This window comes from Callospermophilus lateralis, chromosome 7, assembly GCF_048772815.1.
Source record: "Callospermophilus lateralis isolate mCalLat2 chromosome 7, mCalLat2.hap1, whole genome shotgun sequence".
NCBI classification, from domain to species: Eukaryota; Metazoa; Chordata; class Mammalia; order Rodentia; family Sciuridae; genus Callospermophilus; species Callospermophilus lateralis.
The window spans coordinates 14,692,587-14,719,275 of record NC_135311.1 but is presented as its reverse complement, the minus strand read 5'-3'; the positions used below and the strand labels follow the sequence as shown (position 1 = coordinate 14,719,275).

The window sequence follows — 26,689 nt, the reverse complement described above, 5'->3', positions numbered from 1 at the left end:
GCCTGGCACTGTTTCCTCAACAAATTTGCAATCTAGGGGCAAAAAGCACGCTTCCCCCAGCCATATATTTATTTTTATGTCAATTAATACCTATATAGTAGATGCTCAGAGAATACCTATAGGTTGACAGGTCATTGAAATTGTAATAAAATAGGAAAGAACTACAATGCAAACTCCTTGTCTTTGACCAGCACACCAAATTTTGCCACAAAGAGACGGGAGAACCCCCACCTTCTCTGAGACTATTAGCTAAAGAAGAATGAGAGGATCTCTCCTCTTGGTTCTTTGTGACCGTCTTCTGTAGTGATAACTTCAGCGACATTACAGGTCAGCTACTTCTAAAACAGAAACGAATTAGTCTCTGGGTGGAGGTACATGTTTCTATAGATCCGGGAAGTATAAGAAAGGTAGAAGTATAAAATGGTATCGTTCTTAAGATGAAATGGGGTACAAAGAACTGATAGCAGAGTGCCTGGAAGATAGTGAGTTCTATTAGCATTATTTTGTTCATAGTATTATTATTAACAGAACAATATAGAGGAAGAGAAGAAGATGAATAGTCAGGTGGCATTTATGTACTGGACATGGACTGTGAGCCCAGCATAGGTCGAGTCATTTAAGAGCAATACAACCACAAAAAAAAAAAAAAAAAAAAAAAAAATTAGTTCTTTGTTTGGTTGTTTGTTTTGTTGGCCAGGAGGAGATTTAAATGACTGGTACTATGAATATTTGGAATAACAAGCAAGACAATCAGGTGGGCAATCAATTTTATGTCAGGTCATGGCACAGGGATGGTGCAATACAGCATGAAATCTCTATGTGGACTGGAGTGAACCACAGACTTTAGGAAAGATCAGGAGGAAAAAACTATGAAACAGGGAATCATGAAAAATTGCAAAGTTTCAACATCCTAGCCAAGGAAAAGGGCTTGAAGGAAGTCCTTCAAGGTTGAGACAGAAAAAAAAATTGAATTCTAATTGGCCGGCTTGTTCCCCATCCCTACTGAGTTGACACACCTGTAGATCCTCTCATAGACACAAGGCTCCAAAGTCTTAGCAAAAACAGTTCTAAACCTAACCTTCCCATTTCCCTCTGGCTTCAAGGGATGCTAATGCAAAGTGGAAGAGGAGGCACAATATATCTATTGGCCTGGGAATAAATATACGCTAAGAAAAAGACTCTAGACCCTCAGGATCAGATCCTTGGCCTAACCCCAGTGTCTGAAAACCTCATTCTGCAGCTGGGTTAGGCCCAAGCGTCTGAGATTCCTTTCCTGGTCCCTACCTCTTCTTCCAAGCAAGTCGCTCCCTCAGCACTTGCAGCTCCTGCAATCCTTGCCAAAATAATAATATCATTTATCAAAAGAAGTTCAGCCTCTAACCCTTTCCATTTCATGCACCCTTCACAAAGCTGGCTGGACATTCTCTTCTATTTTACTTTAACCAGCAGCCTCTGAATGAAGCAGTGAAGACAATATAAGTTGCTTTAAGGTGATTAAACATCTACAGCCTCCATCTCCATTCAGGAAGTCTCCCCTGAGTCACCAGTGCTTGGCACTTAACTCTTGATGTGTACGAGTCCCCTGTCTCTGTCCTGCCAGCCCTACTCTCCCCACTTCCTAGCCCAGCTGACAGACACCACATTGTCAAGGTCAGTGTGAGACCAAGGGCCTGACCAATCCAGCCTCTTGATTAGGTTTAATCTCCCACCAACTCCACCTCTTCTCTAGAAAGACTCATACTTTCCAGCTCTCTTGGACAAGAGCTCATGGTTTTGCATTGCTCCTTTGCAGCTGGTAAATCTTTCCTTGAGACTTTTGTTCTGAGCTCTTATCTGACTTTTCATGTTTGTTGGTTGGTTCGTTTCAGATGATTGCTTTGGGAATGTACACATATTTGAATGTAGCATCTGCTGGAGGTAATATCTATATGTACGCCCACCTTCCGGCCCAGGCTGTGAGCTCCTAACAGGAGAGACCTCATTATGGACTCCTTTAGATTCCCTGTGCAAAGAACCAAGTTTAGTAATACTCAATGAATGTGTTAGGAAGAGAAAGGATGGCCAGACGATTCTTTGGAGTCTACACTAGCTATTGACCTGTTACCCTCACTGCCAAGAATTGAAGAGACGAGTGCACAGGCTTTTTCCATTAGGCTGGTACCTCCTCCATGACACTTCTTCCAGGTCATAACAATGTGTCTCCTCTTTTGCTGAGCTCATTGAATCTATGCCTCATAACTTAAAAGATAACCACATTGTGACCTATATTGCTCTCTCTAGTTGTGCTTATGCATATATGTGAAAATCTTGCCTCCTCAATAAGACCTCAGGATGCCTGAAGACCAAAAATATTTGTCATGTCTCGGGGCTTCTGAGAATAATGATAAATATTTAATGGAGCACTTATAAACCAGGCAGGATGCTAAGTTTTGCACAAATGTTCCTCATTGTGTTCAGAGCCTCTGCAGGATCTTAGGCAAGTAAAGAGGATAGAAACAGAAACTGCACCAGCTGACATAACTCTCATCTCCGGGTCTGAGCTTTAGTCCAGCTTTGCCACAGATCCTGCTACAGCCTTCGCAGCCATCCCTCCACCTGAATGGTCTCAACTTCCAGCTCTTTCAAAGGAGGGGTTGGGATGGAATAGAATGGAGTAGTTGAAGGTCTTTCTCATCCTGGCACTCTAAATTCTGTCAATTATGGTTCCAAACACTCCCCAGGGCTCACCACAACATAGCAGAACTGCCTCTTGATCCAGGAGGGGTTCTGCTCCCCATTTCAGCCCAGGCACATACTGTATTACAGTAATGAGAGCTTTGGCTGCTTTAAATATCACAGAACAAGGGGCTTTCTGGGTTCAACGTTGTTCCTCATCCAGACCACAGAGGAGAGCATCGCCAGACCCAGACCAGAAGGGAGATGGCAAGAGAAGTCCACACACACACACACACACACACACACTCCCTTTCAGGAACCCATTGGCTCCTATCTGGAATGAAAACCACCAATCGCAGAGACTGTTAAGAGCCAGTCAGCAGGACAGTCCACGAGGTCACTCTGGGACAAAGAGGTCCTGGATAGGGTCATCTTGGAGATCTGGTCCTTGACCCACCAGAGAAAAACACAGTGCCAAGCCTGAGTCTGCAGGAACTGCAGCCTCTCACCCCCGGGGTAGCCAGGAGAGTCCAGCCAAAGTTCTCCACAGAAAAGTTCTCCATCTCCCTCTGGGTCCTGGGAGGCATCTTCAAAGCAGAATGACAAGCATTAATCAGAAGATAAGTAGCGAGTAAGCCTGTGGACAGGACCGGAGCCAAACACTTCCTCTCTTAGTGCTCGCCCAGAAAACAAAGGGCAAATCTGCAGGGGAATACAGCATGACCTTACATGGAGATCTGCTTGAAGCAAGACCTATGTTTCAGTCAGCTTTATTGCCACTGTGACTGTAAGACCTGAGGAGATCAATTTTAAAGAGGAAAAGTTCATATTGAGACTCGTGGTTTTAGAGGTCCATAGATGGCCAACTGCATTCTCTGGGACCTGAGGTGAGGCACACATCATGATGGAAGGGTTGGCAGAGGAATCCAGCTGGGAACATGGCACCAGGAAGCAGAGAGACTCTCCTCACTGCTACAAAATATAAACCCCAAAGGCACGCCCCCAATGACCCACCTCCTCCAGCTACACACACCCTGCCTACAATTTCCACCCATGAATCCATATCAGTGTATTAATGCTCTGATTAGGACAAGGTTCTCATAACTCAATCACTTCATCTTTCAACCCTCTTACATTGTCTCACACTTGCACTTTGGGGGGACAACTTACATTTAAACCGTAACAGATGGTCCATTCACCATAGCACATCCTTAGTAAACTCATTCTGTAAAATGGTCCATGACTGTTCATATTCCTTTATTGGATAATGCTATGGACTGAATATGCTCATATGCATACTACTCACCCTGCAAACATACCTCCTCTCCCTCTTATCACTTCATCCACTTGATTCCACTATTCTGAAGCATTCCCTGGTGATGAGGGACTGCAACGCATTATCTCAGGACAGGAAAGGATTAGGGGCAGGGAGATAGTCTTTCTATAACATGTCTGCCCAATATGCATCCTGCTCAAATTCATCTGTTGAAATCCTAAACCACATTGTGATGGTATTAGGAGATAGGGATGGTATTAGGAGGAACCTTCTTTTTGCACCTTAATTAAGAAGGGTACTCTTTTAATTCCCTTAAAGAAAAACTCTAGAGAGATCCCTGGCCTGTTATACCATGTAAGGACACAGCAAGAAAGTGCCATCTATAAACCAGAAAGCAAACCCTCACCAGACACCCAAGGTGCCAGCATCTCAGCCTCCAGAACTGGAAGAAATAAATTTCTGTTTGTTGTATACAACCTAGTTTATAATATTTTTAAGGCAATCCAAAGGACTAAGACAGAAAGTGATCTGATACTTATATGTGTCAAATCAGGTCAAAGGGTATATACACTAAGCAATTCTCCATACAGATAATGAGTATGGCTCATATGCACACTCACCCTGCAAACATGATTCCTCTCCCCCTTATCACTCTCAGACTTTTTGAGTCCATTGTTCTAAGACATTCCCTGGTGATTAGGGAATGCAACAGACATTACCTCAGGACAAGAATAGATTAGGGGCATGTGACTCTCTCTCTACAACTTGTTTGTCCTGTACCTATAATATGTGGTTGCTCCACCAGAATAAGAAATTGATAGATTTATCAAGAATTTTGGTTTGACAGCAAGATACATGGAAAACTCTTCCTTAAACTTATGCATGATAAGTCTTTTCAAAAACCATGCTGGTCAGAGTTTGAAAAGGGAGATTAAAAGTCTATAGTAAAATGAGGGCTTGAGCTCCTTTGGCCAGGATTAACCAGAGAAATGTGCATAGAGCAACAGGATCCAAAAGTGTATGATGTCACCAATCCCCCAGGGATTCCTTCATACTCACAAGTACAAAGCTAGGTTTGGGGAAAACAGACTCAGAAAAAAAGTTGAGGTTAGGTGGAAGGAGAGAAGCTATTGCAAAATTTATTATAAAGGGAAAACAGAACCTATAATACCTATATGTAAGAGGAGATTACATGACTTTAACACATCCTTGCTGAAATGGTTTGGTAGACTCCTAGCACAGTGCCTGGCCTGCACTTGAATCTATAGTTTGTGAATTTAGAGATATTAGTTCTTTTAATCACCAATGAATTCCTAATACCCAACATAAATGCCTGCTGCAGTTCAGGTGATCAGGAAATATTTGTTGAATCAATGTAGGTAAGTACACAATAAACTTTTGCATCCCTTTTTACATTCTTAATCTCTTCTGTCTCAGAAACTTAAGCTGAGTGTAGGCTTTGGGGGCTTCTTGCCACAAGTGACTTGTACTAAATGGACAATAATTCTCTGAAGTACATACACTTCTCATTTTCCCTCTAGTCTCCCTTTCTCCCTCATAGTCACCCCTCATCCAATGAGAATGACAACCTAACAACAGGCTCTCCGTTACCTTCTCTTCCTGGAGCTCTTTATTGTTGTTGATATTCTATGGGACTAAAAGGTAGTCTTTACCACATGATTTAGTCTTGTCTCTATTTTTATCTCATTTATATTGTGCCAACTATAATTACCTCATTATAAATTCACTGAGATCGGGGACTAGGTTATACATCCTTCATAGGCACCATAATATCCAGCATGATGCTTTAGATATTTCTGAATGAGCATCATAGAACAAGCATAACTCTCTCTTCAGTTATGAATTCCCTAGTTTTACTTATGTTTCATTGCAAACTAGTCTTTTCTCTTTAGTCATTTTCCCCACCTTCCAATGGAAAAAAAAAAACTTAAATATTCATTAATGAGCATATATTGAGAACTTATTACACAGCAGACAATGTACTGGTTGATAAAGAAGAAAAATGCACATACAAGAACACATACACAGGGCTGGGGATGTGGCTCAAGCGGTAGCACGCTCGCCTGGCATGCGTGCGGCCCGGGTTCGATCCTCAACACCACATACAAACAAAGATGTTGTGTCTGCCGAAAACTAAAAAAAATAAATAAATATTAAAAATTCTCTCTCTCTCTCTCTCTCTCTCTCTCTCTCTCTCTCTCTCTCTCTCTCTTTCCCCCCCTCTCTCTTTAAAAAAAAAAAAAAACACATACACACATGTATAAGATCAGACATAAAACAATTTAAGTCTCCTTCTCTAAGAAAACCAAGGGAGTGAGCTAGCTAAGTGATTTAGAGAAAACAGCATCTGACCAGCTGTTCCACTAATGATGTAAACTTGGATGAGCCAGATATTTTCCCTGTAAAATATTCTCCCTGTTTCTTCATCTGTAAAACAAAGGGGAAGACTGCCCAGGACACCCTCTCTCACAAACATTTTGTTCCTTCTGAACAATAAGCATTACCAAAGCTTATGTGATTAAATCTTATAGTAGAGAACAAAAATAATATAGCCATGAAAAGAAGAATAAATCTATGAAGCAGATATATAATTAGCAGGTGATAATTAAACTGCATGTAGAAGCAATTTTTCTTGAGCCCACATCAACAGAGTACATACTCAGAGTCTGCAGTAGTTACAGACCTTCAATTAATGGCACAGACATTTATTAAAATACCTTGGATGTTTCAGTTAGTAAAAAGATGACTGCACTGGGAATTGATCTTCAAATATGTGATGCATCATCCTGAAATAGAGGAATTCAGATCATACAATAGGTATCCAAGGTCTTAATTAAAAATCGTAGAAAGACAGATTTCAATCAAAATTATAAGAAAATATCCTAAAAATTAAAGAGTCATATATATGGATCTAATTGGGAAGACAATACCCACACAAAAGAAGACCAAACAATGTAAGAAATTACACTGTTCTTGGTTTTTCTGAGCTCACGGATGCCATCGATCATAAGTACAAGCTGCTTGCATTTTAAGTATAAGCTGGAAGACAATTTAAAAGACTCTAAAGGGTATCTCTTTTCTCTAGCTAGTTAGGGAAATTTAAAATTCTTGTAAGAAGAATGGAAAAATAATCCAAGAAGGGAAGCAGAATGACAATAATTGTGAAAAGCAAAGATAAGGAATGAGAGTCAGTATTTTTATGTTAATGCTGTGCAATGAGAATACTTTGAAGAAAAACAAGACAAAGGAAAAAGAGAAGAAACCAAAACTGTACATCTAGGACTCATAAAAAGGATATGGCTCTTCTCATAGACAGTAAATGTGACTTCATGACAAAGTAGCTATACTCCAGGATCTAAAAGTTTATGGAACTTAATAGAGCCCGAGTGGGAAGAGAAAAGTAGTGATGTGTAGTAACTCCCCACCAGAAAAAGAAGAAGAATCCCTGGAAGACCCTGGGATGCTTCAGACAGGACAAAATATATATATTGTATTAGAACTTGATCTTCAAGTAGGTGATGGACCATCCTGAAGTAGAGAGATTCTGATCATGCAATAGAAATCCAAAATCATAACTAAGGAAGATGCAGAGAGTCAGGTTTCAACCAAAAATAAAAGAGAACATCCAAAAAATTCAAGACATTGACAAATTAAGGTGCTTTTCTGTGAGGGTAAAAGCTCCCCATTCCTAGAAGTATTCAATTAGAGATTGGACAAGCATCTTATTTGAGAGGGTTTAGTAAGGAGGCTTCTATTCAGGACACTGGACAAATAATCTCTAGAATCAGCTCATCAGGTACAGAATCATGGTAACTTGACATTAGCCTGACACAGGACAGAGACAATAGAGCTGAGAGAGCTAACTTATCTATATTGATACCAACTTGAAGCCTCACACAAAAATAGATTATGGCCCAGCTTATGGTCACGTGGTTTGTAGATAGGAACACTTTCACACACATATGCAGATACCAGGGTTGTGATAACTTTCGTTTTGTGCAACATGCTATGTGGCCTAGATTCTATGGCAAAACTGGGATATCAGGCAGTGCTCCACTTATTTAAAGCAACTTTAACATTCAGTCAGAATTGAGAACTAGAGGGAAAAATTAAACACCTCTCTGAGAAAATATGGTCAACCTAATTAATACAACTTAGTTGCAAAAAATAATTTGACTCTAAGCTATAAAACTCCTAGTTACTCAAGTGTTTTAATCTACAAACACACATTCATAAATTACTTTTATTATAGTTCCTCTTCCCATGCGCCTCCCAAAATCCTAAATTATTTACAAGGGTCTTGAATAGCACTGAAATGGAAACCAACATTGTTCAGTGTTTTTCCTACTTCATTTCACTACAGCACGTGTAAAAAAAGACAGAATATGGAAAAGGAAACATGGGTTCAATTACAAAGCAATAGCTTCCTTTCATCTCTACCATGAGCACAAGCGGTCTGAGGGCATAAACTATATGCTATTGCCCATAGTGCCTTAGAAGCACACACTTCATACTTCATCTTCTCAATATCATCTTCTCCAGTGTCTTGCTATGGCCTTCAATGCTTATGGCTGGGTCCTAGAGAAGAATGCCCCAACCCCAGCATATTCATGCTTCTTGCAAATATTTCCCATTGTATGGAAGTTTGCACATATACTAGGAATCCAAAGCTGAAATCACCTGATAAAAACTCAGCACTTTCCTAGAATCCCAGCACCTCAGGCATCTTAAGAGCAACATATTCCTCTAGGCCCTGAACCATCAATATAGTGCTTAATTGAGTGGCAGGATTTCCTTGACCCAACTTCCTGAAAAAAGAATGTGGCATATGGAAGTGAATGGCGAGGTCACAGTCATGGAGTTCACAATAGAGCAATAGGCACAGTGGTCATGAGGTCCAGAGCCTGGCAATTCAGTGATGACAAGAAGGAATTAATTCACCCAAAGTGACAAGATTGGGTTGACAGTAGAAACCAGAATATCGTTGCTCAACCTCAAGTGAGGGGTGGGCCAAGGCTGAAAATAGGACAGCAAACCATATGATTAGAATCTTGCCACATTGGCAACAAGAAACTTGGAAAGCAATAAGTTCAGGGTAAAGTCATGGTCAGTTGCCAATGAGGTAGACATCCACCTCTGTGTGGTTTAAAGCTCTCTCATGAATAACAACGTCTGAAAATACAGTTGCAGATGTTTATGATTATAGTTATGACATACAAACAATATCACTTTCCCAACTAACTGAGGCACGTACCAACTAATGTAATATGACAAGGTAAGAATAGAATCTAATTAGAAAGAAGAGTTCTTTCTCAGAGTTATCTAAACTATTTATCTGCAAATCTAAAAATCTTGGCATTTATATCTAAAGAATTTCACCATACAATTCTGGCTCTGATTTTTATCTATAGATTATGAAACTAAAACTGAGTTTGATTTTTATCTATAGTTTATGAAACTAAAACTGAATTTAGGCTAAGATAAAATTGTTGACATTTGTAGAAATAATAAGTGATTCTTATAGGAAGAAAATCAAAATGAACTTAAGAGAACTTGAATACTTTGGAAATACTCTACATTTTTGCTTTTATTTCCTCATAACTTTGAATGGCTCAAACAAGAAATAGAGAATAGCATTGACAATATTCAAACACCAGATGGATGGTTTGTGAATCAGATTATATAAGCCTCAAGCCATTCTCCAACAAGACCCCATTACTCTTCAAAACCAATGTTCATAAACCATTCATGAGGGCACACTCCTATAATCCCAGCAACTCAGAAGCCTAAGGCAGGAGGATTGTAAATTTTAGGCCAGTCTTGACAATTTAGTGAGATCCTGTCTCAAAACAAAAGTCAAAAGGATCTGGGGGAGTAATTCAGTGGTAGAGCACCCCTGGTTTCAATCTCTAATTACCAAAAAATAAACTAAAACCAATGTTCATGAAAGTAAGTAATCCCAGGTTAGAATTAACTAAAGTCAGAATTAACTCAAGCAGATATTTTTCATAGAAATCTAGGTTCACAGTGCACGATCAGGTCATCACTATCCTATAAACAAGTGATACAGGGGAACAGGAGTATTCAGAGATGATGCAGAACTGAATGGACACAGGTGCTTGAACAGCCTCCAGCATGTACACAGCAAGAAGCTAACTCACTCAAGTAAACAGAGCATCTACCTAGACATCTTCTGAGAATTAAATCCCTTGACTGTTCCGCTTGGACACAATATCCCATTAAGCTTTATCATTTGATCTTTCTCCCTTATCAATTATTCTCCCTGCTCAGTTCCCCTCTAGTCAGCTCCAGTGTCTTATTTCACCCAGCAAAGTGTTCTAAGAAGATAGTTCTAATGCTGATAAATAAGCAGATAAATTGCAAACATTAGTGACCAGCAAAATAGCAGATTTTTTTTAAAAAAAAATATATCGTTTAATTGTCAATGGATCTTTATTTTACTTATTTATATGTGGTGCTGAGAATAGAACCCAGTGCCTCACACATGCTAGGCAAGTGCTCTACCACTGAGCCACAGCCCCAGCCCAAATACAGCAGATTTGATTCAGAGTCTCTTTCAGAATTTCTTTCAATGGCAGTTGCTCTATTATTAACGACTATAAATCTATATAAATCTTAGGGTTAGAATTAATAACCCCAGCCCAACTAATCCTACACAGTCTCTCCTTTTAATAACACTATCGAGCTTTATAGCTCAGTGGCTGAGACACAGGCTTTGGAACCAGAGTGCCTGGCCTTCAATTTCAACTCTAACCTTTACATAGCTGAGTGATTTTAAACAAGTTAGGAAATACCCAGCCCTTCGCTTTCTCCTCTAAAGTGGGATGCTAATAGCAGTGCTGCTTGAGAAGACTAGCTTGAGTAATAAATGAGTTAATACTGAGATCAGAGCTTGGCATCTGTTATTACAACTGAAGCTGTTTAAACAACTGGAACTAGTCTCATTTCATAGTAAATACATTTGACTCTCCTTAGTCCATGGCTAGGCTCATACATATTAAATAATCATAAAATTACAATATATTGGCAAGCAAAAACAAACATACTAAAAACAAACAAAAAGCCCCACCTCCTTTGTTATAATAAGAAGCAGTCCAGGTTAGCATGAAAAGTTGTCAGGTTCAATCTTCTTACTAGAACTTATTTCTCCGAGTATATCTAATTCTACAAATTTCTTATAAACTTGTTGGGATACTTCATTTTTCAGCAGAAGACTTTGTGAGACTCTGCAGTTTTAACTCTTCCTGCCAGGAAGTTCTTATGACTGGATGTTATGACGTACCCAGGAGACCCAACTTTGGCTCCAATAGTTGGGTTGCTCGGTGTACTCCTGGGGACGGAAGAGTCCTTAGTTCTTTTTTAAAAATTTCTATAGTTCCATCTCTTTTAAGAAATACATACTCTAGCCAGTAATTCTTACCCATGAAGTTCAACAAACAAATTTCAAGGAGAAATGTGGTATTACTTTTCGGCTGAGCTCTCCTCCATAAGACCATGATTGGATTCAGGATGCATGGGAGATTGAGCGAAAGGAGTGTAGAGACATAAGAACCGAAGACATCTGAGCCTGTTGTAGCACAGAAACCTCAGCCAAGAAGTGGAGATTCTAGTCCCAGAAATAAGGAAGTAAATCCAGGAATCGCAAACAGAAGAAATGCATAGTCAGACGACTAGGGGCTTTCAGTCACGGAGAAGCCTGGGGTAAGGAGCAGGGACAGGGGAGAAGGCTGGGGGGGACATGACTCCCCTCTGAGTTCAGCATTGAGCTTGGCAAGCATTGAGGGTGTGGGTGGGGAGGAGGGGAGAAGAAGCCTCTCTTAATAAGGTAGTGGTCTGGGCCCTAACCAGGAGGGTGTAGCTGTCAGTTTCATTTGGGGCTGGGGATTGGTGAGGGGGCTTGTCCAGCCATCACCACCACCAAATGTGCATCCAATCGGTGTCATTTTTCAAACCCTCACCTAGTTCAGGCCAAGGAGGCAGAGATGAAAGCCAGAGGCCCTGGCTGAAACAGGCAGGAGCCCTGAGCTCTGGGGCAGCCTGGGCCCCAGAGCTCATGAAATAGGACACCGGGAGAGAGAAACTGAAGGAAAAGAGTCACAGCCAAACAAATCCGCCCTCGGGCAGAGCGCTGAGCCCAGAGGAGGCCCCCAGCCCTTGAAGGGGAAGATGGCCAGCTGTTCCCGCTCTCTTGTACAGACTCTTTTTGCTCAGAATAAAGTCAGCTGCCCCACACACAATTTAGAGATCTTCTTTTGAGAAATCTCACTTGGTGACACTTATTTTAGTATTATTTGGTATAAAGGATATTGTTTCAGTCCTTCTTTGGTACAGATAAAATTTGCTATCACTTCTCTTCTACCCTTTAAGCACATGAATGCATTATATCATGGATAATCCACAGCAGTAACCTAAAGTAGAATGCATTTAGCTCTAGAATATGTTAGTTGATTTTTTTTTTTTTTTTAATATGGGAGGTTGAGGAGCCTAGTGATTAGTAGCTGGCTACATTTCAAGTTATCCTACCACTGATATGCTGTGTGGCCTAGAACAAATCACTCAACCTCTCCTATGTAAAATGGGATAATGGTCGGTCGTGATCCCAAATGGCTGTTATTAGAATTCAATAAAACAATCTACTTAAAGCAGTTATTAAAGTGTCCTACATATAGTGATCATTCAATAAATGATGGATATAAGTGTACCTGATGTTCAAACATTTATAATTCTCCAAATAATGATTAAAACAATGTTCAAAGCACCTTGGCACAGTGCTGCATACCCCCATTTTAGGCCCTTTCCAGGTTTCCTTGAGTCACACCTCGTAGGGATCAATAACACCCCTTCTCATAGAGACGCAAAGCATGTGCTTAAGATCTTTCTCCCTTTCTCTTGTCTTTCCCACCCTTTCATCATGTAAAAAGTTTTCATTTCCATATGAAGGGTCTGTGACAAATTGGAAAGAATGTTCACCTTAGTATGCCAAAAACTTGACAGCAGTCATAAAGTTTCAGAATTTTTTTTTTTCTAGAAATAAAAACTCAGTTCTGGAACTCAGTCACAATAATGATATAGTCCTGCAATCAGAGATGGCTATTTGAATCTCTGCATTGGAATGTTTTCACAGATGCATTCAAAGTTTTGTGAACTAGAATTTTACATATGATTGAATAAAATGCAGTAATGTTAAAATTTGGAAGATAATGGTTGTGAATAATAGAACACAAAATGACCATGGATGAAAACTTAAAACACAAAGCTGGTCGGGATTTGGTGAGTTGACAAATATTTTTCTGGCTGTAAGATGTTCCTATCAGTTACTTATAAAAGTATTTCTAGACTCTTGTCATACAATAAAGATCAAGCTCAACATGCATTCATTTATTTAATATTTATTAAACAATTTCTGAATGTCAGGAACTAGGCTAAATAATGAGGATTCAAACAGACAAGAGTTATTTCCCACCTGTTGTGTTAGAGTTCAGTGGGAGATTCAGAAGAGTGAGTCAATTACAAATTAATATAAGATGATATGATCAATCTCCTGATTGAGCACAGGATGCTATAACAACACCTGGCCTCGGTTAAGGGACTGGGAAGTTTTCCAGACAAAATACCTCAGCTGAGACCTAAGGGATGCACAATACATGAAATGAGAAGGTGGAGGAAAGAGCGCTGCAAGAAGCACCCTTATGTAGACAGACAGGCCCAAAAACTAGGGAGCTCAATGGATTGGGGAAATTGAATCTCCTTAACATGACTTGAGCATGGGATAGACAGCCCAGCCAGCAAGAAGCTGAGACCAGACAGGGAAGCAGAAACCTCACAGGAAATTTCTCTGAGCACAAAAGAGAACCACTGGAGGACTTTAGGAAGAAGAAGAGTGTCATAATCAGATAAGTCACTTAAAATCAGAGGAGAAAAAATTGGGAAATGAGAAGGCCATATTAAGAAACCACTGCCCAAATAGACAATAATGGTAGGAATGGAGAAAGAGTGGGCAGATTATGGAAGCAAATAGTCATGATTTGATTTGAATACAAAGGTGAAGAAGAGAGAAGTCCAGAATGACGTTTCACTTTCTTGCTTCAAGGCTGGCCAGAACTTAAACCAGAACTTTGCACTTAAAGCTCTGTCTGCCAGGAATGCTCTTTCCTCACATACCTCCCAGGCTTCCACTGAATTCAGGTTTCTAAACAAATACTGCCTTACCAGAGGTCTTCTTCAACCCTCCAACATAAAATAAAGCCTTCTAAGTGCCCAAATCCTCAGCTCATCTCCATTATTCTCTATCTTCTTACCCCAGTATTACTTCGGGAGCATTTATTGCCAATTGATATTTTGTGTATTTGTTCAATTGCCTCCATTCCCATGAGAATGTAAGTTCTAAGAGAATTGTAACTTCCCTGTTTTGTTAATCCTCAAAATCCAAAGAATCCTCCTGGCATGTATAGTCACTCAATATATAGCAGCACAATTCACAATAGCTAGACTGTGGAACCAACCCAGATGCCCTTCAATAGATGAATGAATAAAAAAAAACGTGGCATTTATACACAATGGAGTATTACGTAGCACTAAAAAACGACAAAATCATGGAATTTGCAGGGAAATGGATGGCATTAGAGCAGATTATGCTAAGTGAAGCTAGCCAATCCCTAAAAAACAAATGCCAAATGTCTTCTTTGATATAATGAGAGCAACTAAGAACAGAGCAGTGAGGAAGAGCAGGAGGAAAAGATTAACATTAAACAGGGACATGAGGTGGGAGGGAAAGGGAGAGAAAAGGGAAATTGCATGGAAATGGAAGGAGACCCTCATTGTTATACAAAATTACATATAAGAGGTTGTGAGGGGAATGGGAAAATAAACAAGGAGAGAAATGAATTACAGTAGATGGGGTAGAGAGAGAAGATGGGAGGGGAGGGGAGGGGGGATAGGAAAAGTAGCAGAATACAACAGTAGAGGATAGGAAAGATAGCAGAATACAACAGTTACTAATAGGGCATTATGTAAAAATGTGGATGTGTAACCGATGTGATTCTGCAATCTGTATTTGGGGTAAAAATGGGAGTTCATAACCCACTTGAATCTAATGTATGAAATATGATATGTCAAGAGCTTTGTAATGTTTTGAACAACCAATAAAAAAAACAGTTTAAAAAAAAAAGACAAGATACATCAAAAGAAAAATACAAACATGATCCAGAAAAACATTCATGGCTATTTCTAACACTTTCATTCAGAAACCCCATTTTTTTTTAAGTTAACGACAATATAAGACACACAAAAAACGTATACAAATGCTATTGATTTGAATACAAAGGTGAATTACAGGTTGTTCCCTTATCCGAAACGTTAGGGGAAACAAGTGTTTCAGATTGCAGTTTTTTTAAGTTTTGAAATGTTTTCATAGACTTTACCAGTTAAGAATTCCTTGGGGCTGGGGATGTGGCTCAAGCAGTAGCATGCTTGCCTGGCATGCGCAGGGTGTTGGGTTCGATCCTCAGCACCACATAAAAATAAATAAATAAATATGTTGTGTCCACCGAAAACTAAAAAATAAATATTAAAAAATTCTCTCTCTCTCTTTAAAAAAAAAAAAAAAAAAGAATTCCTAACCCCAAAATCCAACATCCAAAATGTTGTAAAATCTAAAATTTTTTCATCATCCTACTGGAGCTCAGAAAGTTTCAGCTTTCAGATTTTTGGCTTAGAGATGTTCAACCTGTAGAGCAAAATGAACACGCCCATGTATCACCACTTGGAGCAAGAAATATAACATCCTCAGTAACTCAGAAGCCCCCAACATGACCCTCCCAATCACTACCTTCTTTGGTCCTTTCCAAAGGAAGCCATTAAGCTGACCTCTAACTCCATAAATTTTTTTATTTGTTTTTGAACATTATATACATATATTCCATTTATTCTTTGGAGTATGACACCTTTCACTCAAAATTAAATTTGTGAGACTCATCCATCTTGTGATTATACCTTTTCTTTTTTTCTTCTTCTTTTTTTTTGTGCTCTATATGTGTAATAAGAATTGTAATACATTCCGCTGCCCTGTATTTAAAACAATAAAATCAATAATAAAAGAAAAATATTTATTTTTTAGTTGTAGTTGGACACAATACCTTTATTTTATTTATTTATTTTTATGTGGTGCTGAGGATCAAACCCAGGGCCTCACACATGGTAGGTGAGTGCTCTACCACTGAGCCACAACCCCAGCCCCATACTTTATGCCTTTTCATAGCTGTTTAGGATTCTACTTTATAAATAATCCATAATTTATTTTATTTAGTATTAATGAATATCTGGATGTTTCCAATTTAGAACCATTACTTAATGATACTAAATGAACATTCCAATAACGTACCTTCAGGTTAACATATGTATATACATTTTTAATGTTTTTTTTAGTGCATTTAGTTACACATAATAGTGGGGTTGGTTTTGACATTCATACATGCATATAACCTAATTTGTTTCATTTCAATCCCCAGTATTTCAGCACTTTCTTCTCTCTCCTCCTTTCTTCCCTGAACTTCTTTTTCTACTCTATTGGTCTTCCTTCTATTTACTTGTAATTGTGTTTTTAATTGTTATATTATAGCTATACATAAAAGTGGAATTCATTGTGATATATTCACATATGCACGTAGCACTCTGTGGTTCCTCCCCTTTTACACCCTTCCTGACCCTTGATACCATCCTTCACGCTACTGTTCTTCTTTGTACATATACATATTATTAAGCTATTTATCTAAAAAAGTAACTACTGAATCTTAGAGAATGCATTTGTGCAACTTTAATAGAGACTGTAAAATATTTTTCAAAGGAGTTGTTCCGATTTCAACTCTGGATTTGCTATTTTTCCATTGCTCCAAATCCTCAATAATACTATTACAGCTCTATTGAGTTGTAGCCACTTTGGGGGGGCAGGTGTGTTGTGGTATTCATTTCCTTAATGACTAAAGTGGAGACGCAGTAGGTTGACCTACTTTTGTGTATGTTATTTGGATAGCCACTCTTATGAAGTTTACATCCAATTCTATTTCCCCTCTTTTTGCCTATTGCAGATTGATTTGTGAGGGTTCTTTATATGTTCTGAATACAAGCCCTTTCTTGGGTATAAGTACTTCAATATTTTCTCTGACTCTATTGTTTGCCTTTCCTTTTCTTAACAGTGACTTTGATGAACATAAATTCTGAACTTTAACGTAATCTATTTTGTCAGTCTTTCCCTTTACGGCAGTGCATTCTGTGACTTGGGCCTTGACCTATGATAAAGATCTAGCTCAACGTGCATTCGTTTATTTAATGAATGATTAAATAAATGAATGCCTATTATTGAATGAATAATCAAATAAATTTTATGCTGCTCATAAAAGAGGGTGAGTAAAGGCGGGAAAAGGAGATGAAAGGAAATCACTTCCAAAATGGAGAGAGTGGGATAAGCCACAGCAGGGATTTGTTCCTAAAACGGTGAAAACTCTGGGCTGAATTGGCTAGAGCAGGTTTGTGTCAGGAAATGTGGGAGAAAAGTTTAGTGAGGTGAAGTGAGGCTAGTCTGACAGGGACCTTCAAGACAAGCCAAGGCATTTCTGCTAGGCTTGAAGGCAGTGAGGATGCTCAGAAGGCCCCTGTCTCCACCTTCCTAGAATTCTTCCTTACCCTACAGCTTACCAGGTGGATATGGCCACCACAGAACTGAATCAGTGTCCCTGGGACACCTTGTAACTTGTGCATACTTCTATCACTGCTTTATCACACTGCGCTGCAGTTTATATAGATTCCAGTCTAAACTGACAATTTTTAAAGCAGACATTGACAGTAGAGTACAGGACCAGCTTACACAGCCTCATGAGAAGTGATTATTAAATGCTCAGGAATTCCGAGAGCCAGTTGACATCACCCTGTTAGCTCAGAATCAACCATATGGGAAGAATATTTACACAATGGAAACTGGAAAAGGCCTAAACACCTCTTATAGAGAAGCCAGTTGTAAAGTATTTGCCAGCACATCACTACACACTGCTTTTATTCATCGTTATGTGCCTGTCACTGTGTATCGAGTCTGCAGCGATGTTAGTTTAATTAAATTGCATTTTTTTTTACCATGTCTATTATTTCTGTTAGAATCCTAATTAAATATATTCTTTTAATAATAATCATGAGAATCCTGCTCTCCACTTCTTCAGTTACCACAAGCATGTATGTCATGCTTATTAATCATACACCATGACACCATCACCGAGAGTTTCAAAGGAATCCAGAAAGCATTTAGAGAACAACATGGGGTAAAGCACAATCAAATGGAAGGCGGTGGGTTAGAGAAGCCCATCATTCCAGTGCCCAGTCCTCAGGAGATACTTACATGACAGCTCGTGTTCCTAGGAGGTCTGTGAAGTGTCCTTTCCCATCAAAATCTCAGAGTAAAAACAGTCCAGGCATTTCTGAGAGCCAAAATCTCATCTACTCACAAAGCCGTGGAGGAGGAGCCTGGGACCTGCTGTGTCGGACACATGGGCATGTCGCTTGCTATTCCCTCCAAAAACAGGATGGGGAAAGGTCAAATGGCAGGAAAGCACATGAGTCACACCAACAATGCCCCGTGGGGGAAAGGGGTTTTCAGTAAAAAGAATGAGTAAAGTTTTATTTGCCACAAAATCCCAAGAGCTCAAAACTTGGTGAAAGAATGAAATATATAACCCCAACATTTCAAACGCAATTAACAACTTTAGACTTCTCTTTGTTTTTAGAGCAAAGATGCAATTCTTAATCAAAATAATACCCAGGACCGGCAGGAGGGGTCAGCATATAAGAATCTCAGAGGGTCTGTGTGATTCATACAAAAATCAGTCAGCGTTATAATTGTTTTAGTATATTTTTGGTCACGGTAAGTCACTGACTTGGAAATTTTAAAGAACATTAAAGAAAGCATAACAATGCCTATAAAACATTGTTTTTAAAAAAAAGCGCTTTCAAAAAGATGGGAAATATTTGACTATGGTTATTCTCATCTATTATAGCTGAGGCAACTGAAAATTCAACTGTAAACTCTAGAAAAGCCTAGACCAAGTCTTGCTAGTTGGTGTCCAGCACTAACAATGCCCAGCACACAGTCGGTCTCCTGGAAATAGCTGTTGAATGAACAAATGAGGAAGAACAAGAGCGAAGGCATGACTCAGCCAGTGTTCCATGCCCCATTTTAGCAGAGTTGGCGAGAGTGTCCTAAGCCAAGCCCGGTGGTCTTTCCACCCTAGAGTGGGGGTTAAGGAAGAACGTGGAATCTGGAGCCAGACTGCCAGGACTCCTACGCAGTTCTATGGCTTATAAGCTGAGTGACTGTGAGTGGGTTTTATAATATCCCTGAACTTCGATTTCCTCTTCCATAACAATGGGGATAATCCTAGTCCAGCTCTCAGGGAGCAGTCAGAAGCATAGAGTGAGGAAACACCCAGAAGTGATTTAGATAGTTCCCAGCTTGTGTGCTCAACACACAACGCCCTTTATTACATTATACTAGATAATAAGATGGAACTAAATAAACTGAGTCCCCCATGACTCAGCACTCTGTCTTCTGAGTTCTTGGTAAGTTCTTTGAAAAAGCCGCTGAAATAAAACCTTAAAGTAGTTGGGCATAGTGATGCGCATCTGTGATCTCAGAAGGCTGAGTCAGGAGGATCACAAAGGTCAAGGCCAACATGGGCAACTTAGTGAGACCCTGACTCAAAATAAAAGGGCTGGAAATGTAGCCTAGTGGTAGAGCACCTCTGGGTTCAATGTCAAGTACTAAACAAACAACAAACAAAACCCACAAAGAATTATTCATAAATGACCCCCTTGTATTTTTTTTTTTTTTTGCAGAAGTTCATCAACTTAAAGTAAACCCAGGAACACCAAAAAAAAAAAAAACAAAAAAAACAAAAAAAAAAAACTTAAATAACTGAAACCAACAAGTCAGTCTTTGCAGGAATTGTCCATGTTACTCAGGACTTCACCCTATAAGGGCTGGCAGAGGTCAAGTGAGCTAGCCTTGTGGTCAAGAGCAAAAAAACGTTAGGCTTTAACTGCCTGGGCTTAAATTAAAACTGCCTGAAATTAAATCCTAATTCCTCTACTTCTCTACTTGTTTACTGTATAACCTAGGGCAAGTTATTTTCCCTCTCTTTGCTTACACTTCTTCAATTGCAAAATGAGTTTCATAACTTCTCTCACCATGTAGGGTTGCCGAGAGGACTAAACAGTGCCTAGCATCTTTCTGGAAATACAAGAATTAGCCATCACCACACATAGTAGACATCCATGTGAGTTTCCATAAATTTTCTACGTGACAGAGTGTTGTTGCCCTGTCCTTGGTTATCCTTGTAGAATACATTGCAACTGGCACCAGAGCCATAGTCCAAATCTACAGCACTGACTCTAGCCTGAAGAGATGCACAAATAATATACAAAGCCAACACAGATTACTGGAATGAAGTCCCATGACAATCAGTCTGAAGGATGGAACTTCGGTCACACAACAAGAGTGTGAGCAATTTTCTGGCAGAACACTGTAAGGGCAACCCAGGGACCTGGGTCTTCATCATCAGCAGAGATAAGTTCCAATGGACTAACACATTAACAAAAATCTGGGGAGACCACCATCATAGCCAGGACTGGACAACCTATGATTTGCAGGTGCCGACGGACACACGGGTAGCGGAAAACTCTTAGATGACCTCTTTGCCTCTTGGTACTTTCTCTGGGCTGTCTCCCCAGCCAGAGTTCTGGCAGAAGCACAATTCAGTTCAACCCAGGACAGCGCTGGGAGTCTCACGTCCACTGACACACCCTGGATGCCCCTCCTCTCTGAGTCATGACAAAGTCTTCCTAAGGGTGGATTCAAAACCCAAACCAAGCTTTTGTTGTTGTTGTTGTTGTTTTAAACAGAGATAGTATATAAATGTTCCTCAACTAACAGAGCTTAAAATTAGTAGATTTTACAGAACCAATTGCACTGTTGTGGTTAGGAGCTTAGACTGTAGAGCTACTTGCTGCCCAAGTTCAAATCCTGGCTGAACCACTTATTTATCTTGCTTGAGATACTTTACCTCTTCATGCCTCCGTTGCCCTATCAGTAAGATTTAACAAATCTATTTACCACATATGGTGTTCATAGGGTTAAATGAATTAACATGTACTAAATATTTAGGAGTGCCCAGAAAATAGTAAGTATCCTACACAGGCTAGCAGACCACTTGGACTGGTGGTAAATGTGTCTGAGCGAATGAAGAGAAAGGAGACAGAGAAGTCTCACACCAAACAGAACCAAAGGTTGTATCCATTTGTGTGTGCTGGTTCTTGGAGTGGAGACATATTCAGTCTTACTTGTCTCATTCTTAATGCATGCTCAAGTATTCCCTTTGGTAAAAGTCGCTTAGAACCAGTCCAAAGCAAAGGCTCTTTCAACTGTTCTCACTCCTTCACTTGCATAACACCAAAGTTGCTGAACCAATCTCATTCAAAGTTTCCAAAACAATCACCTTTGGACTGAGTTGACCTGGAAACTTTTAGTAGACTGAGTTGCAGTTGCAAAAGTTTGAGAGTGAAAATACCAGACATTATTCTACATCATGTCTTGCTTTTCTGATTGCACCAACATATCAAAATGAACCCACAAGAATGATCTACCCCAGTACTCCATTATTACTTGGTGTGTATACCCTGAATATTCAGATTCTTCCAGTGCTTGAGGTTATTAAAAGCTGTGCTTCAAATTATTAAAAAAAATGAATAATGCCAATGAAATGCCTATTAAAGCAGAGATAAACAAAGTGTAGATACTATACCAAATGTAGTTCAATTCTGAAAAGCTTTAATTAAATCTAGCTGTATGGTTTTTGTTGCTGTTCCTTTTAGGTACACATGACAGTGGAGTGTATTTTGACATATTATACATACATGGAGTATAGCTTATTCTAATTAGGATATCATCCTTATGGTTGTACCTGATGTCAAGTTTCACTGTTTGTGTATTCATATATGAACATAGGAGAGTTATGTCCAATTCATTTTACTCTCTTTGCTATTCCCAATCTCCCTCCCTTCCTTCCATTCCCCTTAGTCTAATCCAATGAACTTCTATTCTTCCCTCCCCTCAGCATATTGTATGTTAGCATCCACGTATCAGAGAGAACATTTAGCCTTTGATTTGTTTGGAACTGGCTTATTTCACTTAGCATTATAGCCTCCAGCAAATGCCATAATTCAATTCTTCTTTAAGGCTGAGTAATATCCCATTGGGTATATATACCACATTCTATAGCTTAGCTATTGTGAACTGAGCTACTACAAACATTGGTGTGGATGTGTCACTGTAGTATGCTGATTTTAAGTCCTTAGGGTACATGCCAAGGAGTGGGATAACGGGATCAAATGGTGATTCCATTCCAAGTTTTCTGAGGAATCTTTATTCTGTTTTTCAGAGTGATTGTACCAATTTTCAGTCCCACCAGCAATATATGAGTGTACCTTTCCCCCCACATCCTCACCAACACTTATTTTTACTTGTACCCTTAAAAAATGCTGTTCTGACTGAAGTGAAATGGAATCTCAGTGTAGTTTTAATGTGCATTTCTCTAAGTGTTAGAATGTTGAACATTTTTTCACATACTTGTTGAACATTCATATTTCTTCTTCTGTGAAGTGCCTGTTCAGTGTCATCATTCATTTTGAGATCAGATATATAACGGCTCTAAGACCATAACTGATGAGGTCAAGGTCTTAGAACTTAGTCCCTCCCTTCAGTCCTAAGAGAATGCATGTCACACCACCCTCATGGTATCACAGGAAGTTACAACGAAAACTGGACTAGAACACCCAGAGTTATTGGCTCCCAGGAGACAGCTGGGGAAACACCTGAAACGATCAAATCCTCTCAAAAATCTATATGTTGGTCAACTTCTCAATGCTGGGACCAAAATACCTCATCAGAACAACTTGATGGAATTGGTTTGGAGTTCATAGTTTCAGAAGGTTCAGTCCACAGTGGACCATCAGTTCCACTCTGGACTTGAGGTGAGGCAGAACATCATGGTGGAAGAGCATGGCAGAGAAAAGGTGCTCAGCTCATGGCAACTAAGAAGCAGAGAGAGGGCAGGAAGTGACTGCAAGAAAGATGAACCTTCCAAGAATGTCCCCAGTGACAGGCTTCCTCTAGCCACACCCCACCTGACCACAGTTACCACCCAGTGAGTCCATTCAAACTAGGATGAACTGATTAGGTTACAGCCCTCATACTGTAAACATTTTGCCTCCTGTGTTACCATAGGTGCTTTGGAGGGAAATTGTGATTTAAACCCAGGCAGTCTGTCCCTTGAATTTGCACTTCTGACCAATCATCTATACTGCATCATGAGCTTAAGAGGGAATTTTTTTTTTTGTGACCCAGTTCAAGTTTGAGTGCTGATACTTATACAGATTTCAAATTTTCTTGCTTGGTTTTAATCATGGGTATTTATTGTAGTGTTCACACAGATGACTTTGGTGCTAAGGGTGCTGTATGTGTGTGTATGTGTGCACATGTGTTTTCTGTATTCCACTTATGTGTGTGTGTTTCAGAGTTCTCAAGGACCCATACTGCATGAATTTACATGTAATATTACATAGAATAATGTTGTCTATGTCCACAAAAAAAAATTACTAAGATTTTGGTGAGAATTACGTTAAACTTATATATTTGATTTGGGGAGAATTACATCTTTACCATATCTTCACTATGTTGAGGAATTCCCAGAACACAGTATGTATCTCCACTTACTGAGATCTTCTTTTGATTTGTTCTATTGGGTTTTTAAATTTTCAGTGTATAAGTTCTGAACATACTTTGGAACATTTACATTTAAGCATTTTAAAATGTTTTTATCAGTGCACTATACTTATACATAGCAGTGGGGTTCATTATGACATATTCATAAATGCATATAACACAATTTGCTCCCCTTCCATGTCCAGTACTTCTTTCCCTCTCTTCACTCTCCCTGATTCCCTTCCACTACTCTATTGGCCTTCCTTTTATTTACTTATTATGCTTTTTAAAGTAGTGCATTATAATTATACATAAAAGTGAAATTTACTGTAATATGTTCATACACACACACACATAGCCTAATTTGGTCAATTTAATTCCATAGTTCCTCTCCTTTCCCAAGTTTCTTCCTTCCCCTTTGATTCCCTTCTTCTTCTTCTCTACAATTCTCCCTCCTATTTTCCTGAGATGCCCATTTTAAAAATTGCTTATTTCTATCTAGCTCCTGTGCTGGGAGCCATCAGCCAAGTAGGTATGACAATTTCCTTGCCAGCGTACCCCCATGTTTCTTTAGTGGAAGGACACGTGGAAATAGGACATTTTGCAGCGACATTGCATGTAAGGTGACCTTGCTCAAGGACCAGGGCGGATTCGAGTTTAGGGCGTTGCTGGTTTAGGAAGATTATTCCTGCCCGGAATAGGGCGTATCCTGCTGCCTGAGTTCCTCTTGAGTTCTTAGGGACAGTATTTTTTGGGAGACAGAAGCCCAGTGGAGGTGTGGATTTGGGCAGAGAACATGGATTTCCCCAGAGCGTGTTTGTAGAAGGCCGGTGTGAGATCAGGAATAAAGAATTGCTGTTTGAATCTACAAAGCTGCGAGTGGCTCGTTATTTGTGCCTAGCCAGACTGCGGCACTCCTGTGTATGAGAGAAAACATTTAATCCCTAACTTTCTGAGTCTGGTTTATTTCACTTAGCACTTTTGTTCTTCAAGAATCAATAGCTTTCCTATACTCCAATAATGAATCTGCTGAAAAAGAAATCAGAAAAACATCTCCATTCAAAATAGCCTCAAAAACAAAGAAAGAAAGAAAACTACTTGGCAACAAATCTAACCAAGGAGGTGAAAGACTTCTAACGTGAAAATTATAGAACTCTGAAGAAAGAAACTGAAGATGACCTCAGAAGATGGAAAGGCCTCCCGTATGCTTGGATAGGCACAATCAATATTGTCAAAATAGACATTTTACCAAAAGCATCTACAGATCCAATGTGAGCCTCATCAAAATACCAATAACATTCTTCACAGCAATAGAAAAACAATACTAAAATTCATATAGAAGAACAAATGACCAAGAATAGCAAAAGCAATACTGAGTAATAAGAGTGATGCTAGAAAAGGGGGTATCAAACATGATAAATATATGTGGAAGGTCAATGGAGTTGAAAATGAGAGACGGGGAATAAGGTTGTGGAAGGAGAGGAAATAGGGAATGAATTTAACAAAATCATTTTATATGCATATATAAATATATCAAAGGGAATTTTACATATAAATGTGTGTGCGTGTGTATACACACACACACACACACACACACACCAATCAAAAGAAAATGAAGAAGTGATAGGAAGATCACTGGAGTAGAAGAAGGAGAATAGGTGATGGGAGGAAGAGAGAAACATGAGGGTGAAATAAAAATTGAAATCAGATTCCTTGCATGTATTATTTTTATTTGTTCTTTTTAGATATACGTTACAGTAGAGCATACTTTGATATATTTATGTAAATATGGAGTATATCTTATTTTAATTGGGATTCCAGTCTTATGGTTGTACATGATAGGAGAATCTCATTTTTTTTTAAGGTTCTTTTTTTTTTTCTTAAGAGAGAGAGAATTTTTGATATTTATTTTTTAGTTATCGACGAACACAACATCTTTGTTTGTATGTGGTGCTGAGAATCGAACCCGGGCCGCACGCATGCCAGGTGAGCACGCTACCGCTTGAGCCACATCCCCAGCCCGAGAATCTGATTTTAAATTACAGTATAGAGTTACAGTAATGAAACCAACTTGCTCTTGGTATAAAAGCAAACATGAAGATCAGCGGAATAGAAGATAGAGAGAAACCCTCACAGATACAATCAGCTGATCTTTGACAAAGGTACCAAAACTATACATTGAAAAGCCTGTATTTAAACAAATAGTTTTTAGAAAACTGGATATCCATAAGTAGAAGAATAAGACTAGATCCCTATCTCTCAGTCTGCACACACACACACACACACACACACACACACACACACACATCAAAATGGATCAAAGACCTAGGAATTTGATCATAAGCTTTGGAACTGCTAGGAGAATACACAGGGTCAACACTTCAACATAACATAAAGCTAAAGAAATAAGTGCATTGGCATCAAATTAAAAAGCTTCTGCACAGCAAAGGAAACAATTAAAAACATGAAGGGAAAGCCTACATAATGGGGAAAAAATCTTTTGCCACTACTCTTCTGATAGGAGATTAATATCCAGAATATATAAAGAATTCAAAAAATTTAACACAAAAAATAATAATCAATAAATGGGCAAATGAACTAAACAGATATTTCCCAAAAGAAAAAAATGCAAATGGCCAAAAAGTATATTTTAAAAAATGTACAACATCCTTAGTATTCAGGGAAATACAAATCAAACCACGCTGAGATTTCATCTCATTGTAGATAGCATAGCAATCATCAAGAATACAAATAATAATAAATGTTGATGAGGATATGGGGGAAAAGGTACACTCATGTTTTCTTGATGGCTGCCAGCTAGTGCCATCACTTTAGAAAGCAGAATGGAGATTCCTTAGAAAACTAGAAATGGAACCATCATATGACCCAGCTATCTCACTCCTTGATATTTATTCAAAAGA

General features: G+C 39.1%; 1 protein-coding gene across 7 annotated transcripts in view; it reads right to left on the bottom strand.

Annotated features, from left to right (window-relative positions):
* Ddr2 (discoidin domain receptor tyrosine kinase 2) overlaps window positions 1-26,689 on the bottom strand; it is a 145,887-nt gene that overhangs the window by 68,413 nt on the left and 50,785 nt on the right. Inside the window, exons 1-2 of one of the 7 annotated variants that reach the window (XM_076862763.1) lie at window positions 18,354-18,409; window positions 6,670-6,738 (exon numbers count right to left, since the gene is read on the bottom strand). The exons of 3 other annotated variants lie outside the window; for them this stretch is intronic. The gene's annotated coding sequence lies outside the window, so the exon portion shown is untranslated. Of the gene's footprint in view, window positions 1-6,669; window positions 6,739-11,042; window positions 11,188-18,353; window positions 18,439-26,689 lie in introns of those variants that run through there. 3 more of the 7 variants (XM_076862762.1, XM_076862765.1, XM_076862764.1) reach the window with 3 other exon arrangements.